The sequence below is a fragment of the Leucoraja erinacea genome, chromosome 16 (assembly GCF_028641065.1).
Source record: "Leucoraja erinacea ecotype New England chromosome 16, Leri_hhj_1, whole genome shotgun sequence".
Taxonomy (NCBI): domain Eukaryota; kingdom Metazoa; phylum Chordata; class Chondrichthyes; order Rajiformes; family Rajidae; genus Leucoraja; species Leucoraja erinaceus.
Window position 1 is genome coordinate 41,692,407 of NC_073392.1, and position 20,799 is coordinate 41,713,205.

The following is a 20,799-nucleotide window of genomic DNA, read 5'->3' on the forward strand; positions in this document are numbered from 1 at the left end:
TGCACTGTAGAAATATGATTTTAATGTTTTTTGTATGAAGTATTTTTAAGAGGTAAATTTTTAAGGGGTAACTTTATCCACACAAAGGGTGATGGGTGTATGGAACCAGCTGCCAGAGGAGGTAGTTGAGGCAGGGACTATCCCAACATTTAAGAAAAAGTTAGACTGATACATGGATAGGACAGGTTTGGAGGTATGGACCAAAAGCAGGTAGCGTAGCTGGGACATGTTGGTGAGTGTGGGCAAGTTGCACAGAAGGGCCTGTTTTCACACTGTATCACTCTATGACTACATTATACCTCCACCATGCATGAATGCTTCAAAATCAAGTGATCGAGTTTTATTGCCATATACTCAAGCATAGAAACATAGAAAATAGGTGCAGGAATAGGCCATTCGGCCCTTCGAGCCAGCACTGCCATTCAATATGATCGTGGCTATTCATCTAAAATCAGTACCTCTTTCCTGTTTTTTCCCCATATCCCTTGATGTCCCCAAGAACTAAATGTAACTCTCTCTTGAAAACATCCAGTGAATTGGCCTCCACTGCCTTCTGTGGCAGAGAATAGTAAGATTAAACGAGAACTTACCAGTTTGAAGTTTGATCTGTATTTTATGAGGAGTTACGATGAGGGATTTCGTGAAGAACCCCGCTTCCACGCATGCGTGTCATTCTTCAAAGCAGCGGTGTGAGGTCACAGAAACCTATAATGATCTAACATAGTAAGATTATCAAAGAGATACCAGTTTTTGATATGATCATAAGAGGGTGGGAGCGGAGGGCACGAAATCCCTCATCGTAACTCCTCATAAAATACAGATCAAACTTCAAACTGGTAAGTTCTCGTTTAATCTTACTATTTTACTTCGGAGTCACGTGAGTGACTTCGTGAAGATTTCAAAGCTCTGTGACCTCAAGCTCTGTGACCTCATGCCGTGGAACGAGTCCATGCTTCACAACTGCCTTGGGTATTGGGAGAGAGCATCATTAGTAGTTTTAAAACACAATTATACAAAGAGTTGTGTGGTATAACGAAAAAAAATATATAACATTTTTTTAAATTTGAGAATCATAAACCTGTAACCTATCGGCCAAATTATTTTGTTGAACCTAAAATGTTTTCTTAATACAATGATGGCTCCAAATTAACTGGTTTATTATACAACCTGTGGAAAAACCCTTTTTTAAAATGACCCTCCTGCCATTCTGAGGATTTGGTCTGTGGGTACCTGTATAATATTGCTGCGGAGGTTGCTGCAGTCCTGGTGGAATGAGAGTTGAAACATCAGTGTCTATTCCTGCCATTTTTAGGACCTATTTGAGCCACCTTGAAATAGTTTGAGTCGTGACCCTATCATGCAGTTTCTTGTAAGAGATAAACAACTCCATACTCTGACCTCGAATGTTCTGAGTATATGCTATGTATTGTTAGATGTGTCTTGTTATACACAGTCGTTTGCCATATGGGTGTACCATAAAATCAAACCCTAGACCCGAGGAACCCGATCTGTTTTCTTTTATTAAATCCTGTATGACAACACCAGTTTCTCGGTGAGATGATCAGGGAGTCCAGGCTCAGTTTGCTTAATGGCTGGACTTGTTGTGCGGTAAATAACACCATGAGCATAACCATCTTCCTGGTCTGTTACTGAGGTGACAACGCTGTTATGAGCTACAAGCTCCTCAGCATGTTGAGAAAACGACACCCATGTCCCAGATTTCGGAGTACCTGGTTTGCTTACCAGGGGTGCGTTCCCACCGCGTGCCGTTCCGATCCTTGTGATAGGTAATTGGAGAGTGCACTTGGGGCACTATTGATGGCACTGTAGCTCCATCGATTATCCTAATGGAGGCTTGTTAAAATTCCAATACGGCCAGAATGTTCTTGGCCTTTTGGTCGAGATTGTTGTCCAAGCAGTATATGCCCCATTTCTTGATGTGTCCAAGGTACTGCTTCCGTGTTGACCGTCTTAGTGCAGATGAGATGAGATTCATCGTCCTGTCTGACAGTGTAGTGGGTCTGTTAGACTCTACAAATCAATAAATCCAAAGTGTTATGGCATGGATGACTGCCTCCAGTCACTGGATAAATCAATAATTTTTTGGCAATGTTCATAGGGAACATGGTTCTAACACCATCCCCTGTAAGACTGAAATACCATGATTGAGAAGGTCAGTCGGGTACTCTGAAAATTCCAGATGCCGAGTGTGGTTGAATTTTCCCTAGTACCCCAATGATGGGTCCGAACGGGGGAAAACCTCACCCTATGGCTTATTTACATAACAATGCCAAGCTGGTTTACGAATTTTAGTACATAATATTGGGGCTAATGATTGCCCTTTTTGTAAGCTCTATATTGCCAAAGTTCCTCTATTGAGTCAATGCCTGCCATATAGAAACCCGCAACTGACACCAAGTCTTTATGAATAATAAGAGCATCCATCCTAAAATGAATATCTAGAACAAATGTGTTTAGGGTTAAAATCAATGATAATCCTGCAACCCTACTCTATCTTATTTTTAATAAATATGTTCAATCCCATCTTTTGTGTACAATTCTTGTAGCACCATGTGGGTTTTAGATTGTTTGGTTTATGTAAGGACAAAATGCCCTTCTGGTGTATGATGTACTGTGGTTAATGGGATGAGAAAAACCCTATCAGATAACCCTGAATACTGCTGAGATTATATGAATCTGTAGTGATTATATAACATACATAACTATAGTGTTGCAACCTCCCCTACCCTCGTAGGTCCCTATTTAACAGAAGAAACCCCACCCACCTACCTCCATGGTTACCGGTGGTTTTGTTATTTCCTTGGTTTTTTGAAAATAAGGTTCTGGTTTAATATTTCTTGTTCGGGGTTGTGTGGGAGGTTGAGGCTTCCGCATCTTCCAGGGTGGCCGCCCTGGCCATACCCTAAAACGGATCCTGCAGGTTATATTGATTTCTGACACTGCTACTGGTATGAGCCACATTTTTTATGGCCTTGCCTGTGGCTGGTATCATGCTCCAAAATAGGCCCTTGCGCTGGCCTTGATGAGCCCCAGTGTCTTAGCTTAGTCCACACACGGTTCTTTATTTGCAAATGGTAGCATTTTTGGGGTCCTAGTGCTGGCTGAATGGCCGCCTTCCACGTGTAGTTCAGGTCATATTGCATATTATTAAACAGATCTAGTGCGTCTTGATGGTCTTTGGTTACCTACGTTTAGTCCAGGGTGCTGGTGTATGCTATGATGCCTTCCGTCAATCCCTTGAAGGTTCTCTGGATCTTGAGGTCCTGGTTCCTGATGTTCGTCCATATGCTGCCAAATGCATTGGATTACACTGGGCACCTGTAATGCCTCACCGTTGCCAGGTGGCAGATGTCTGGCCAGTGTTTGTAAATTTTTCTTGTTGGCGTATGTGGCCAGACATATAGTAATACTATTGCCATCCTGGATCCAAGTCTACCCATGTTTGACTTGGCTAAAGTAATCGGCCACCATGTCCAGCAGAGTCCCTGCTGTGTTAGGATCATGGGACGCTGTATTACCAGGCTCTGGCCCATCAGGGTCCTGCCTACTCTTTTTTATAGAGTTAGAGATCTCTAGGGTCCCACACGGGGTACCCATGTGGGGCTTAACTGCTGCCCACTTGTCTTTTGTTCTGCGGACCCCTCTTGCAAGTCAACCCAGAACTGACCCACAGTGCTCCCCTCTGATGGGGTAGAAGCATTGTGCAGCCCTCAAAGAGGTACTGCTGTGGGTTTATCACATTGGAGCAAGGCTCCATACACCGCTTCTTCCCGCTCCAGCCCTCTCGGGCGCTGGTTGCCGGCGGTTTTATGCAAAGTCGGACCCTCTGAGTCCACTACCTTGTTTGATATGTGTCTAGCCTTACCGCTCGGTCACATGGATCTGGCCGGTGCGGGGCCGACATCGGGCACAGCTGATCCCACTACGGTTGATCCAAGTGTCGCTGGCTGCTGCTGGCTGCCCGCTGCTCCATGGTCCTCCTTCTCCAGTTTTGTCCTTCCTTCCGTGAAGTGGATATGGCCGGTGTGGAGGATAACTGGCACAGCTGATTCCATCTATTTCTTTAACCTGGCTTCAACGCTCTCAGCGCTCCTGGCTGCTCCTTTATCTAAGACCCCTGGGACCCACCCCCGTACTGACGGTACTGGTCCCTGATGGTCGTTGCAGCCGGTCAACCCCACTCTAATGCCCTCAATTCTGGGCACTCCTACTTATATGGTCCTTAGATAAGGGACATATAAGACATTAAAACTGATGATAACAGCTACTATAGTTTTTATATAATATATATAGTCCCTAGATAAGGGGTGTATCAGATATTAAACTGATAAGAACAGATACTACACTTGATCTTAGCCAAAAAAAACCGAGAAGCGATTATTGTAACTAAAACCCCGCTGGGACCGACCCTGGTACTCACATACTGGTCCCTTGTAGTAGATTGCAGCCAGTCAACTGCAAAGTCCTTTGCTGCCGAGAAATGAACTTTCTCACCATGCTGGAGCGAAGTTGGGCACAGGTGTTTTTCCCTCTCCGGGAACCGATGTGCCCATGCTGCTCCTGCCGTTGCCAGCTCCTCACGAAGTGCCAGCTGCCACTGCTGCTGCCTGTGCTCCTGCCGCTGTCTGTGCTCCTGCAGCTGCCTGTGCTCCTGCAGCTGTTAGTGCTCCTGCAGCTGCCGGCTGCCACTGCTGCTGCCGCTGCTGCTGCTGCTGCTGCTGCTGCTGCCGCTCCTCCGCGGTTCTCCCGCCGGCCTTCTGCACCTTACATGGACCTGGTCCATGTCTGCACCTAGAAAGGTAAGTTGAAGGAAACGCAGGGTCTCTTACCTGCTGTTCCCGACTTTCCTTCTCCCGCCGGTGACCGTCATTCCCTGTGTCGGGTTCGAGCCGCTAGGACCGACCCCGGTGTTCACGGGCCTGGTCCTTCGCGGCAGTTCCGCAGCCGGTAACCCCGGCTGTTCCTATAGATCCCCTGGACCCTGGTGCTTACCTTGTGAAGAAGGTTTTCAGCCCGAACGTCCCGTTCCGACTCCATAAGTGCCGCTGCACTCGCTGAGCGTTTCGAGCCCCGGTACCGCTGGTCCGAGCTGTCTGTCCCGCAGCCTCTGTGCTGGCTGCTACCGACTGCTCCCAAGCCAGTCTCGTTTGAGACTGGCATAGGGACCTTTTTTACTTTGCTTCCCGCCCGGCCGAGAGGTGAATTTTGCCGGTGCGGGAGCAAAGTCGGGCACAGGTTGTTCCCCTCCAGGGAACTCGTGCTGTTGCTGCTGCCGGCTGCTCGCCCTCCACGGGTCTCCCCGCCGGCTTTCCGCAGCCACCTAAAAGTAAGTAGAAAAAAGGAACGCAGAGTCTCTTACCTGCTGTTCCCGACTTTCAAATCTCCCGCTTGGGGAACGCCGTTCCCCTCTGTGTGACTCGTTGCAATGCGTGTAGCGATATGACACGCATGCGTGGAAGCGGGGTTCTTCACGAAGTCACTCACGTGACTCCGAAGTAAAATTCCACAGATTCACAACTCTCTACATGAAGAAAGTTTGTCTTCATCTCAGTCATAACTGCCCCCCCCCCCCCCCTTATTCTTAAACTGTGACCCATGGTTCTGAACGCCCCCAACATCGGGAACATTTTTCCTGTAGTTACAGTAAGTGAAAATCTAGCAGGCAAGCAGGATGCTTTCACCAACCACTCCCATTTGAAGTCCACTATCTTCCACCGTTTCTACCCAGTGCTTGGTACTTACTTCCAGCAGCCACTGGTTGTCCTCCAGGATGCACTCTCTCTCCTCTCAACCCCCCCCCCCCCCTCTCTCTCTCCCCTCCATCTCTCTTTCCCCCTCTCTCTCTCCCTCTCTGTTTCTCCTCTCACCCCTCTCTCCCCTGTCTCCCCCTCTCACTCTCTCCCCTTCCCTCTCTCTTCTCTCTCCCCCTCTCTCTCTCCTCTCACTCCCCCTCTTCTCTCCCTCCCCCTCTATCTCTCTCCCCCTCACGTCCCCCTCTCTCTCTGCCCTCTCTCTCTCTCTTTCTCCCTCCCTATCTCTCTCCCCCCCCTCTCTCTCCCCCCCTCTCTCTCATTTCTCTCCTCCTCTCTCCCCCATTTCTCCCTCCCACGTCACTCTCCCCCTGGCTCTCTTTTCTCCTCTGTCTCTATCTCCTCTTTCTCTTTGCCCCCCCATCTCTCTCTCTCTTTCCCCGTTTCTCTCTTTCCCCCTCTCTGCCCTTCTCCCTCTCTCTTTTACCACCCCCCTCTCTTCCCCTTCTCCCTCCCATTCTCCCCTCCCTCGCCCCCCCCTCTCTCTCTTCCCCCCTCCCACCTCACTCCCCCCCCTTTCTCCCCTACCTTTTTCCCCTCTCCCTCTTTCTCTCTTCACCCCCCCCCCCCCCTGTCTCCCCTCTCTCTCCTCCTCTCACCCCCCCCCCCCTGTCTCCCTGCCCTCCCTCTCTCTCCATCTCCCTTTGAGAGTCTAAGGTTACACAGAAAAGCTGGAGAAACTCAGCGGGTGCAGCAGCATCTATGGAGCGAAGGAAATAGGCAACGTTTCGGGACGAAACCCTTCTGAGAGTCTGTCCGTTCGGCACAGAGACTCTCGCGGCAGCGGAGCTTCTGATGCCTCCGACGGCCCGGGACACTCGCACTGTCCGGAGAGCTCCATGGCTGAAGCTGCAGCGAGCGATTCGCTAGCCGCACAAACACTCGTCAGCCCCGCAAACTCACCAGCCCCGGCTCCCCGCATCAGTCCCTGCCCGCTGCTCCCATCCCTCCCTCAGCCCGGGCTCACCAACACCCGCGGACCGTGCAGTTTATCCGAGTTTTGACATTTTTGTTGATCACAGAATTTCTCGCCACAGAGCGTGAGAAATTTCTGATCAGCATGAGGGCGTGAGAGTTTGCTTGAGGGCGTGATTCTCACGCTCAAAGCGTGAGAGTTGGCAGCCCTGTTCACTGTTCATACACACTAATAATAATACAAACATTTTATGCAAGTTCAAACTGTTTGGACAAAAATCACTTATTACTGCTTTATAACAGTTACGTTATTTCAGAAATTATGGCTGTCAACTAACAATCAACTGACAAATTAAAGCAAACTAACAAAAAACATGTTCCCTTTCCTGACTACCTCATAAGTACTTTAACGCTGTTAAATAACACAGCATAGAGATATTGATCTCAAGATTGAAAATGTGGAAAGTTGGAGCAATTTGGCTTAAATGGTCATTTTAAGCCCATTCAGATCTGTATAGGCACACAAAAATGCTGGAGAAACTCAGCGGGTGCAGCAGCATCTATGGAGCAAAGGAAATAGGTAGCGTTCCGGGCCAAAACCCTTCTTCAGACCTTCAGATCTGTATAGAGTCAGTTATGCAACATGTACATGGCTGGCACACTTTGTCCATGATGATTAAGTTGGCATTCTGCGTGCCCTGGGACTGGCTGCCGTTCCCAGGTCAGCTCGCGTCCCAGGGACTGGCCGCAGTTCTCAGGTCCTGCCTCGACCCCGCAAAATCGAATTGGAAAAAATAAAAAGTGGTTTTTCGGGTTACGGGCCGAAAACCCGTATATTGCATATTGGGAACAGTTTGCAAAAGATCTAAACACACTACTGAGGACTCCTCGTATTTATACTTAATTAATAATCCATGGCCATTCCAAAAGAGAAGAGGCACGATGTCACTCACAGCTGCCAACTGACACGCTTCCCCGGACCGCACGTGGCGCTAAGGGACAAATTGCGCAGGGACTGAACTCAGCGTGAGAACTCGGTCGTGAGCGTGAGGGCGTGAGAAATTGCTCCAGGGCGTGAGTCTCACGCTGAAAGTGTGAGAGTTGGCAGCCCTGCTAATGTTTAAGAGACATTTGGACACGTACATGGATAGGACAGATTTAGATGGATATGTGCCAAACGCGTGTGAGTGGGACTAGTGTAGATGGGACATGTCGGTCGGTGTGGGCAAGTTGGGCTGAAGGGCCTGTTTCCACACTGCATCATTCTATGACTAAAAAGTTAAGAAGTAAAATGCATGTAGATAAGTAGAGCAGATTTGAAAGAGGGGTGAAATGTAAAGGCAGAGAGAGGTTTATGGGTAGAAAGGAAAATAGGAAAGGAGGGGGAGAGAGTGGGCTTGGGCAGATGGGTGAAGGGAAAATAGTTACAGAGTGCTGAAGTAACTCAGCGGGTCAGGCAGCATCTGCGGAAAATATGAATAAGTGATGTTCCACAGTGTGCTGGGGTAACTCAGTGAGTCAGGCAGCATCTGTGGAGAACATGGATAGGTGACATGTCACAGAGTGCTGGAGTAACTCAGGGAGTCAGGCAGCAACTCTGGAGAAAAGGCATAGATTATAGTTCGGGTCAAGACCATTCTTCAGTAATATTCATGATGTGACATGCATAGACATTCCTGAATGTTACCCAAACCATCGTGAGCTACTTTGTTACGGTGCTTGCCCTCTCCTATAACGTCTCTGCTGCCTTGGGTGATGCAGGACAGGACACAAGCTTTGGGACACGGTGTGAAGCTGTTGCCGTCTGTCCCAGCCTGGTAAAAACCTGGATGGAGTGGATGTGGAGAGGATGTTTCCACTAGTGAGAGAGTCTAGGACCAGTGGCCACAGCTTCAGAATTAAAAGACATTCCTTTAGGAAGGAGATGAGCAGAAATTTCTTAAGTCAGAGGGTGGTGAACTGTGGAATTCATTGCCATAGACAGCTGTGGAGGTCAAATCAATGGACATTTTTCAGGAGGAGATTGATAGATTCTTGATTGATACGGGTATCAGAGGTAATGGGGAGAAGGCAGGAGAATGGGTTTGAGAGGGAAAGATAGTCATAGAGTGATACAGTGTGGAAACAGGCCCTTCGGCCCAGCATGTCCCATCTGCACTAGTCCCACCTGCCCACGTTTGATCCATATCCCTCCGAACCTGTCCTATCCATGTACCTGTCTAACTGTTTCTTAAATGTTGCGATAGTCCCTGCCTCAACTACCTCCTCTGGCAGCTTGTTCCATACACCTACCACCCTTTGTGTGAAAAACATACCCCACAGATTCCTATTAAATCTTTTGCCCTTCATCTTAAACTTATGTCCTCTGCTCCTCGATTCACTTACTCTGGGCAAAAGACTCAACCATATCTATTCAAATCATGATTTTATACATCTCTATTAGATCATCCCTCATCCTCCTGTGCTCCATGAAATAGAGTCCCAGCCTACTCAACCTCTCCCTATAGCTCTGGCCCTCTAGTCCTGGCAACATCCTCATAAATCTTCACTGTACCCTTTCCAGTTTGATGACATATTTCCTCTAACATGGTGCCCGGAACTGAACACAATAATCTGAATGCGGCCTCACCAACTTCTTATGCAACTCAAACATGACCTCCCAACTTCTATATCAGGTGGTCAAAAAGTATTTTGGCACTTTGGCCCTCATCAGTCAGAGTATTGAGTTGGGAGGTCATGTTGCAGTTGTATAAGATGTTGGTGAGACCGCATTTAGAATATTGTGTTCAGTTCTGGGCACCATGTTATAAGAAATATGTCAAACTGAAAAGAGTACAGAGATACACAAAAATGCTGGAGAAACTCAGCGGGTGCAGCAGCATCTATGGAGCGAAGGAAATAGGCAACATTTCGGGCCGAAACCCTTCTTCAGAGATCCCCATCCTGGATCAGTCCAATCAGGGTTGTGTCATCTGCAAACTTGAGAAGCTTGACAGAGGTGTCTGTGGAGGTGCAGTCATTGGATGTGAAGTGGTGATTGGAGTGGGTTGGGTGTAGAAGGGCCCAGTCTTTGCAGACTGAGGTCAGGCTGTGAGTGGGTGTGAAGTGTTGGTTGGGGTGGGAAAGGGTCCACTCTTTTCATACTGGAGTCTTGCCTTAAGTCGGTGTGAAGTGGTGAATGGGAAGGAGAGGGTGCAGGGTCCATTCTTTGCAGACTGGGGTCTGGCTGTGTTTGTTGGGGAGGGGGTACCAGGGTTACGTTTCTGATTTTCAAGCCTGCAGTAAAACTCATTCAGGTCGTTCGTCAGCTGACGATTGTCCAAAGAGCGGGGGGCTTTCCTCTTATAGCTGGTGATTTCTTGCATGCCCTTCCAAACTGAAGAAGAATCATTAGCTGAGAACCTCAACTTCTCAGAGTACCTTTCCTTGGCAGATCTGATTCCTCTTCTCAGCTCTTTATCTTTTAACTCTTTAACGATTAGGCTATCGGCTTGATGCATATTTGCCCCCCTCCCCTCCCCTCAATCTCAAAATGGAAATGTTACATCTGAATATAATTATCCCATTAAAATGTGTATTTCTATGGAATTCATATTTTTCAGTATTGTTATCAAGGAAAAGAAAGCAGTTCCAATTGTTTGACATTATTTGATATTGTTTAATATTTTTCATATGGAGGAGAAAATATAATAGCTCTAAAACCTACCTTAATTTTGCAATCTCACTCAAGATAATCCCCCTTTCCCTCTCCCCTCCCCCATCTCTATCTCTCCTCTCCCTTCCCCTCTCTCTCTCCCACTTCCCCCTATCATATCCCCCCCTCATTCTTGCGGGGGGGGCGCAGATGAAGGTGGCGGGGGACCAGCGGGTGTCAGTGCGGGTGGTGTGGACCCAGCGGGGATCAGCGGGGGTGGCGTGGGCCCAGCGGGGGTGGGGCCAGGGTGGCGTAGGCCTAGCGGGGGGGGCGTGGGCCCAGCGGGGGGGGGCGTGGGCCCAGCGGGGGTGGCGTGGGCCCAGGGGGGGGGGCGTGGGGCCCAGCGGGGGTGGCGTGGGGCCCAGCGGGGGTGGCGTGGGGCCCAGCGGGGGTGGCGTGGGCCCAGCAGGGGTGGTGTGGGGGGAAGATGGCTTGGGCCCCGGCGGCGGGGGGAGGCGAGGGGAGTGGGCTCCGCCGCAGCAGCATCTGCATGTTGGGGTTACAGCCGTTGTGTTCAGATTCAGCCACTCCCGCCCGGCGACGGGAGAACAGAGAACTGGCCATTTCCAAAGTGGAAACGTTGATTTTTTTTTCCGATTTCTTTTTTTTTTGGGTGACTTATTTCTTAGTGGGAAAAAAAAGGGGGTGCAGCTGCACCCAATGCACCCCCCCCCCCCCCCCCCCCCCCCTTCGGACGGCCATGCTACCGGTGCTGTCTACACCGAGTTGGTACGTTCTCACCGTGACCTGTGTGGGTTTCCTCCCACACTTCAATGACGTATAGGTTTGTAGGTTAATATTGGCTTCAGTAGACTTGTAAATTTGTCCCGAGTGTGTAGGACAGTGCTAGTGTGTACTGGGTGATCGCTGATCGGCATCCGTGTGGTGACTTGCGAGTTGGCTTGAAGTCATACTTGGATGCCACATCAATGTGCTGGATCCTGGTTAAAGGGGAAGACCAAGCTAACCACAGGGAGGGGAGGGGAGGGGAGGGGTGGGGATGGGAATGCCTGTTGGTCGGGAACAGCAGACAATGAGCAAGAAAATAAGGCAACGTTTGGCAAATGTTTGCAGACAGCTAGAACCAGCAATTATGTTCATACCCACAGCTAAGATGTTCCCAAAATTGTCCACTTGCTGGTGGCATCCAACAGTACTTTAAAGGGAACTTATTTTAGCCTAGTTCTTTAGACTTTGGACATACAGGCATACACTGCGGAAACTGGCCCTTCGGCCCACCGGGTCCATGCCGACCAGCAATCAACTAATATTTATGAGTTTTCTGAAGCCATTTAACATACAAACCCACACGTCTTTGAAGTGTGGGAGAAAACTGGAGCACCAGCAGAAAACAAACATGGGTCATGGGGAGAACTTACGGACGGATAGCAGCCTTAGTCAGGATTGAACCTGGGTCCCTGGACAAAGGACAAAGGATATTTGTTGTCACATACACCATTTGGTGTAGTGAAATTTGAGCTATCATGCATAAATAATGCTATAAGATAAACACAACTCTAAAGAATTTAACATTAAACATAATAAACATCCCCCACAGCAGAATCAATGTTTCCCACTATGAGGGAAGGCAGCAAAGTTCAGTCCACCTCCTCCATGTTCACGCCTGGGTCCCTGGCGCTGTAATGCAGCAACTGTGCCACTGTGCTGCCCTGTGTTATTGCTAATTCACTGGCAGTCATGAGTTTGCTTCCAGTGAGAGTCCCTGCTACCTTCTGTCGGTCCCCGATACAGTGGCAGCATGCGGGAAGATGGAAGGCACTCTTTCTTTTCATCATTTGTCCCTTTCTTACCCCAATTACACCAGGCAATGAGGCAGAAAATAGACCGAAACCAACACTCTCGGATATGAACCTTAAAAGATCACAAAAGGGGATAAACAGTAAAGAAGCATCTCTTCCCAAGAGTGAAGAAATCGAGGACCAGAGGATATAGGTTTAAGGAAAGGGGTAAAGATTTAATAGGAATCTGATGGGTAACTTTTTTTACACAAAGGATGGTCGGTGCATGGAGAGCTCGAGCTGTAGTTGCGGCAGGGACTACAGCAAGGTTTCAGAAATAGTTATGTGTAAGAAGGAACTGCAGATGCTGGGTTAAACTGAAGACACAAAATGCTGGAGTAACTCAGTGGGACAGGCAGCATCTCGGGAGAGAAGGGATGGGTGACGTTTCGGGTCGAGACCCTTCCTCAAACTTGCCCACACTGACTAACGTGAGAAGAAGGGTCTCGCCAAGGATGTTACCCATTCCTTTTCTCCAGAGATGCTGCCTGTCCCATGAGTTACTCCAGCTTTTTGTGTCTATCTTAAGAAGCAATTAGAAATGTACATGGAAAGGTCAGGTTCAGAGGGATATGGGCCAAATGCAGGCAGCTGAGACTAGTGTGCATATAAGATTGTTAAGGGCTTGGACACGCTAGAGGCAGGAAACATGTTCCTGATGTTGGGGGAGTCCAGAACCAGGGGCCATAGTTTATAAGGAGTAAGCCATTTAGAACGGAGACGAGGAAAACACTTTTTCTCACAGAGAGTGGTGAGTCTGTGGAATTCTCTGCCTCAGAGGATGCTTTCAAGAGACAGCTAGATAGGGCTCTTAAAAATAGCGGAGTCAGGGGATATGGGGAGAAGGCAGGAACGGGGCACTGATTGGGGATGATCAGCCATGGTCACATTGAATGGCGGTGCTGGCTCGAAGGGCCAAATGGCCTACTCCTGCACCTATTGTCTATTGTTTATTGACATGTGTAGGAAGGAACTGCAGATGCTGGTTTACACCAAAGACTGAAACTAAATGCTGGAGTAACTCAGAGGGTCAGGCAGCATCTCTAGTGAGAAGGAAAAGATGGCATTTCGGGTCGAGACCCTTCTTCTCATGTTGGTCAGTGTGGGCAAGTTGGGCTGAGGACCTGCTTTGCACACTGAATGACCCTGTGACTCTAATAACTAAACACAAGGACTGCTGAGCAATTAATTTTGTGACGGTTCTTGTGTGTGAGAAGAGCTTTCCCTGGGTTTGTCATGTGCGTTGGTGCGACCTGTGGGATTTAAATGAGGCACGACCATTTAAATCACCCTGATCTCAGGGTAGCGAGGAAACTAACTTTCCCACAGGACATGTGCTGGCTGTTAAACTCCAGGCCATGGTCTTTCTGAACTTTCAGCTATTGCAGTTGGTAATAAATGATACTACTTTCTAACACAAGGTACTAATAATGTTCCCGATGTTGGGGGAGTCCAGAACCAGGGGCCACTGTTTAAGAATAAGGGGCGAGCCATTTAGAACGGAGACGAGGAAACACTTTTTCTCACAGAGAGTGGTGAGTCTGTGGAATTCTCTGCCTCAGAGGGCGGTGGAGGCAGGTTCTCTGGATGCTTTCAAGAGAGAGCTAGATAGGGCTCTTATAAACAGCAGAGTCAGGGGATACGGGGAGAAGGCAGGAACGGGGTACTGATTGGGGATGAACTGCCATGATCACATTGAATGGCGGTGCTGGCTCGAAGGGCCGAATGGCCTACTCCTGCACCAATTGTCTATTATACAAAACGGACCACAAACACCATAAATGCCTTAAATGAAGCCTCGCCAAATATTTTAATTAAAGTTGATAAATATTTCAGGAAATTCGTGTAAGAATACCTCCACCTCCATCAATGCTTTGTCGATGGTATATTGTATTCCAGGAGTAGACACTGTGGTTTAGTCATCCACAAAGTCGAAGTACAGATCCCATTGTTCATTATTTAAAGACATATAACTGTGGGATGACTTTCATGCTAAATTTTCTTCGGTCTATTGTAACAAGTGGAACTGCAGGCCAACGTAGCCACAACAATTAGTGAAAGGGTGCAACAAGACACGACCTCCAAATGTTCCAAAGGATACTGCAGCCGATGAAATCTCTTTGAAATTAGGTGATCAGGCTTGTGCAGGCAACAAATTGTTCACAGATAATGTCAGCGATCAAAGGCGAGATAAGTGGCCAAATGATCTGCTTTAGTGGCTTTGCCCGAGCGATAAATATTGGGAAGGTCAACTGGGCTGTAAAGCCATGACGCTCTTGATGGGATGAAGGCTAGGTGGAGGTGAGATAGGCGTGGAGGGACAACTGCTGGTTGGTTAAAGGCTGAGCTATAAGGTGAGAGTGGGAAAGTTAAAAGCTGATGTGTGGGTAGGGTTGCCAACTGTCCCGAATTAGCCGGGACATCCCGGCTAATTCGAGAGATAGTTTTTTTTGGCCTTCCATCACAGCAATGTGATGGATGTTTATGTAAAATGTAAATTATGTTGTGTCTGGGGTCTATTTGTTTGTAATGTATGGCTGCAGAAACGGCATTTCGTTTGGACCTCAAGGGGTCCAAATGACAATTAAATTGACTATTGACTATTGACTATATTGGGCTAAATTGATTTGTCCCGTATTTGACCGCTACTACACGAGTCAAGGGGACTGTCGGGTCGGAGCGCCGCGTTCGGCCCCGCCTCACCCATCACGACGTAGTGCAGCCCATGGAGTGCAGCAGCAGCAGCAGCAGCAGCAGCAGCGCCTCGCCCGTGGCCCCGTCGGTCGGCAGCCCAGCCAGCTGTCCGACCTTCGGACCTTCGCTTACCGCCCACACCACCAACACCCCTCCTTCTCATGGCCGATCATCGGTTCATGAGTTGGACGGGGCGCCGGACTTTGCGTGCGACGTCGCGCTGGCCAAAACGCCTCAGCTGGCCCAACGGCTGGGCTTTGTGCGCAGTCCAGCACCCGGGCCAACTCATCATTCACCCAGCCACGGCCGAGTCGGTCAACGAATTGGCTTCGGGAATTTGTCCTGTATTTTGATCTTTTGTTCCTTATTTGGGAGTGAGGAAGTTGTCAACCCTAAATGTGGGGCAAGGTTTTTACACAGAATGTAGTGAGTTCCTGGAACACAATGCCAGACGTGGTGGTAGAGGCAGATACAATAGTGGCATATAAAAGGCTTTTTGGTTGGGACATTGATATGGATCAAGTGCAGGCAGATGGGATTAGTTAATCTTGGCATCATATTTGGCACAGACATTGTGGGTCGAAGGGACTGTTCCTGTGCTCTACTGTTCTACGTTCTATGTAATAAACTCTCTGGCTGGTTTTATGCAGTGCAATACTTTGACAGAACATGCGGAGGTCCCTCTTCAGTTCTTTGCACCAATGTCAGGTCTGATGACCCTGAACACAGGTTGTTTGCATTGAAGAGTCCCTGACACTTTCTTCCAGCATCCAGGAATGCAACTTCAGAACATTCTGCTTCTCTTTCGCAAACATTGCAATGAGCACGTGAGATAGCTGATGGGGACAGAACTGAGCATTTCAATTTCCACCTCGCACAATACACCACATTCTCAACACTACATTGAAATATGCACTCACCACTCTGGAAACCTATGGTGCCTTGAATCTATGATGTGTGAGTGTTACTACTGGTCCAACTACAGGAAATATTTAAAAACTTGAGAACAGTCGATGGATGACAATAATATTTTAAATACTGCAGCTATTTCTTCAAAATACAAAACGACTCATTTACAAACTTTTGGCACAGTATCCTCATAGGATATTTATCCCTTTATGAATAAGGGTTTGGACCCAAAACGTCACCCATTCCATCTCTCCAAAGATGCTGCCTATCATGTCCCGCTGAGTTACTCCAGCATTTTGTGTCGATCTCTTTATGAATCTATTTCTTGCAACACATGTGTTGAGTGTTAAAACACATTTGTACTCCCTGGCTTTTGACCATGCCTGAGACGTTGCTTCTGTTTGTGGTGTTTTTGATGTTTCTTTATTTTACATGTCTTTTCCTACTATTTCTTTTGATTGTTATTTTTGGTGTGTATTAACTTTTTTGTCAATGATTAGTGATGTACAGCACTTTGTTGCAGCTATGTTTGTTTTTAAAGTGCTCTATAAATAAAATGATTATTATTATTATTATTAACACTGAACACCATAGCACTATCTTCCCACAGGAACACACTATGCTGAATTATCCATAATAATTTGCACACCACCGTTCAACATTTACAACATTTTACTAAATTAAACATTTTCCAGGAATACATCCCTTTTGCAAATAACATCCTTTTGCCTCCAAAGCGGTTCCTCGAGCCATTGACTGCTTCCACCAATTTATTCTTTACCCCAGTTCCCAGCGTCCACATTTGCCTGTGTCCCAATTTACGATTTTCTTATTCATAACATGATTTCTTTTGGATATTTGGTGTTGCAGGGACTAAAGGGGCTGTCCCACATGGGCGACCTAATTGGCGAGTTTAGAAGAGTTTGAAAAAAATGACATGTTGAAGACCTCCTTCAACTATGTTGAAGACCAGCTTCAACTAGCTTCGACTAGCTACTAACTTCGGGATAATTGGACACCGAATAGTGGAGAGTGAAAATGACTTCCTTCGATCTCCCTTCAACTATGATGAAGACTATCTACGACTATCTTCGACTACCTTTGATTACCTATGACTAACATGCCGACCTACTACAACCTACTACGACTAAACCTACGAGTAAAGAAAGTATCGATTTTTTCCATGGCAACTTTTTTTATTCGCAGGCATTTTTTAACATATTGAATAAAACGCCGCGACCTAGCTGAGGCCTCGAGTACGCGGGACCACTCTCGAGCACGAAGGAGAGTTACGAAGACCTCCTACGATCGGGGCGCAATGGTGGACGGGCAAGGAGAGGGACGTCCTGTCCAAGGAAGGCCCCGGCTGAGGCCCACTGCAGCCAGGGGCTTGCCAGGATCGGGCACCGCTCATAAGCACTAGAGCACAGACTGGACTTTGAAAATAGCACCATAACCTGGCACCTCTTACATGCGGCCTCAGTGAACTACTTCTGTACACTTTGCTAATCGGTGATTGTGCTTAGGTATGGCAATATTTTACTGAACTACATGCAAGAAAAGAATTTCACAGCGTTTTTGCATGTATTTTTGTCATATGCTGAGAGAATGGAGCAGCTGGGCTTGTACACTCTGGAGTTTAGAAGGATGAGAATGGATCTCACTGAAACATATAAGATTGTTAAGGGTTCAGACACGCTAGAGGCTGGTAACATGTTCCCGATGTTGCGGGAGTCCAGAACCAGGGGCCGCAGTTTAAGAAAGGAGTAAGGAGCGGAGGTGAGAAACACTTTTTAGAACGTGAGGCTGTGGAATTCTCTGCCTCAGAGGGTGGTGGAACAGGTTCTCTGGATGCTTTCAAGAGAGAGCTAGATCACAGAGAGGGGTGGGGAGAAGGCAGGAACGGGAATTCTGATGCCTCAGAGGGCGGTGTGGGAAGCAGGTTCTCTATTGTCTATTGTCAAATGTGCGATTTCATTGATTCAAGAGAGAGCGGCGCGACTCTTGTCATAGCGGCCTCTGGCTCCTAAAAATAGCGGAATCCCTGCACGGGAGACCCGACCTTTTCTCGTCGGGATATTGGGGGGAGAAGGCAGGAACATCGGGGTACTGATTGGGGATGATCAGCCATGATCACATTGAATGGCGGTGCTGGCTCGAAGGGCCGATGGCCTACTCGGCTGCACCTACCCGTCGCGGTCTACGGTATCTGGCTGAGCGGTGGAGGAGCGCCTGCTGCTGCTGCTGCTGTGTGCCCGACTGGAGAATCGGAGGCTTCAACTGCGGGTCTGCGGACGGCGGCACCGGGAGCCCGCGGGTCCCTGGAGGGGAGACCGCTTTTCAGGGCTCTCGCAACGGCTATCTGTCCAATGCGGGGTCGACGAGCTCCTGGAGCGGGGCCTAAATCACCGCCCCGCGCGGCTTGGAATGGCCGCGGGATTGATCTCAAACCCGGTGTGTGACCTCGCACCACCCGGCGTGGCTCAATTGCCATCGCCAGCCGGGGGCTTTGACTTTGACTCTGACATTGGGGGGGGGGAGTGTGCAGTGGAGAGATAAGTTTATTTGGCCTTCCATCACAGCGATGTGATGGATGTTTATGTAAATTATGTTGTGTCTTGGGTCTATTTGTTTGTAATGTATGGCTGCAGAAACGGCATTTCGTTTGGACCTCAAGGGGTCCAAATGACAATTAAATGTATCTTGTATCTTGTATCTTGTAATATTCTCATTATTTTTCATTGAACAATTGGCAAGAAAATCAACAACCTGTTATAACCGTAATGTAACGGTACTAATCACAAATCTATCGACCTCTGCCCTTAGAAAGATCCATCGACTTGGCCTCCGCCCCTTCCTGATTCACAGAACGACATTCCCACTGAGGTGCATGAATGTGTTCATCCTGCTCTCTCAGTCACACATTAAGATTGAGGGTGGTTCAGGATTCTCGGTGAATGCCACAGAAGGCTATGGAGGCCAAATCAATAGATATTTTTCAGGGCAGAGATCGATAGATTCGTGATTAATACATGTGTGAGGGGTTATGGTGTGAAGACAGGAGAACGGGGTCGAGAGGGAGATAGATTAGTCATGATTGAATGGTGAAGTAGACTTGATGGGTCGAATGGCCTAATTCTGCTACTATCATTTACGAACATAAACGCATGAATTCTGTTGAACCTCTACAGGTATGAAAGACAATCTTACCAGAGAAGGTTCACCAGATTGATTCCTGGGATGGCAGGACTTTCATATGTAGAAAGACTGGAGAGACTCAGCTTGTACTCGCTAGAATTTAGAAGATTGAGGGGGGGATCTTATTGAAACTTACAAAATTCTCAAGGGGTTGGACAGGCTAGATGCAGGAAGATTGTCCCCGATGTTGGGGAAGTCCAGAACAAGGGGTCACAGTTTAAGGATAAAGGGAAAGTCTTTTAGGACCGAGATGAGAAAAACATTTTTTACACAGAGAGTGGTGAATCTGTGGAATTCTCTGCCACAGAAGGTAGTTGAGGCCAGTTCATTGGCTATATTTAAGAGGGAGTTAGATGTGGCCCTTGTGATAAAATGTTTCAGGGGGTATGGGGAGAAGGCAGGTACAGGATACTGAGTTGGATGATCAGCCTTGATCATATTGAATGGCGGTGCAGGCTCGAGGGGCCGAATGGCCTACTCCTGCACCTATTTTCTATGTTTCTGTGTTTCTAGAGTAGGGAGCATACTGAATGGGTGCATCATGGCTTGGTTCAGTAAATCAAACATTTAGGAGACTACAGAGAGTGCTAGGCACTGCGCTTTCTATCATAGGTCCTGACCTCTGCATCATCAAAGGAGTTGATAGGAGCCACCGCAATCAATATCATCAAAGTCCGAAATCATACTGGCCATCTTCTCATTTCAGTACTGCCATTGGGAAGAAGTTGCAGGAGGCTGTCAACTGTGGCCACCAGGTTGAAGAGCAGCTTCTTCCCAGCCCTCAACAAGCTCTGGAACACTGCGTAACATTAATATCAGCCACCGTGGTCTTCTACAAACGATACCTTTTGCTCCACTAGGGACTTTGGTTTTTACAGCATTATGGTTACCTGGTATTACGGTTATTCATTTATTGTATTCAAAAATATTATATATTACCTGCGCATTATTGTGTTTATGGGGCTGTTAAGCCACGGCAAGTAAGAATCTCATCGTATCGTTATCAGTACATACGACAATTAAACACACTTGACTCATGATTTCTGAGAGTACGTTACTCCATGAGGAAAGAAAAGAAAAAATCGTGAGATCTACTAATAAAATCCAACTTTAAATAAAACCTATCGGACCAATCAGTCCTTAATGTTTAAACTCAAACTGATTGAATGATTACATTCAGACCTGTTGTACGTATTTAGTCCCAATGATTCTAAGATGATTATTGTTGGTCTGACTACCTGCGGTGACCATGGCTAAAATGCACCCTTCTTCTCTCCCTTTAAACCTATCTTTTAGTTTGGAAAAAAAAATTCTCATTTTCATCAATGGCAGCTTGTTAAAACTTGACTTATTCTAATAAAGTTCCTTATTTCCTCTCATGGGAACTCTTTGTCTCTATAGGGTTTATTTTGGCTAAAAGTCTAGTGCTGTCTAGACTATGAACAGTTGATGCCAATGCCATTGTAAATTTGCCTTGCTGCTGGAGATCGTTTGGTAAGGGGAGCAAAGGCTTGGTTCTCAGGCTCCTGTAGCTTCTTCCCAATGGGATTAGCTTCAGTGTGCTTCATCTCCATGAGATATACTATCACATGAAACACTGGTGTTCAATTCAAATTCAGTTTCAGATTTATGTTTATATGCTTCAAACTTTGATCAAACATCTCTAATTTATTCCTACAAGGGACTTTGTCTTCTTTCGTGTCCAACTTCCATGTTTCAAATGTTGACATCACTGTCATCGTCCGTCCTGAAAAGGACG

At 47.5% G+C, this 20,799-nt stretch overlaps 1 pseudogene; it reads right to left on the reverse strand.

Moving 5' to 3' along the window:
- Positions 1 to 4,289: 4,289 nt before the first annotated feature.
- On the reverse strand, positions 4,290 to 4,399 carry LOC129704939 (U2 spliceosomal RNA; annotated as a pseudogene).
- Positions 4,400 to 20,799: the final 16,400 nt, after the last annotated feature.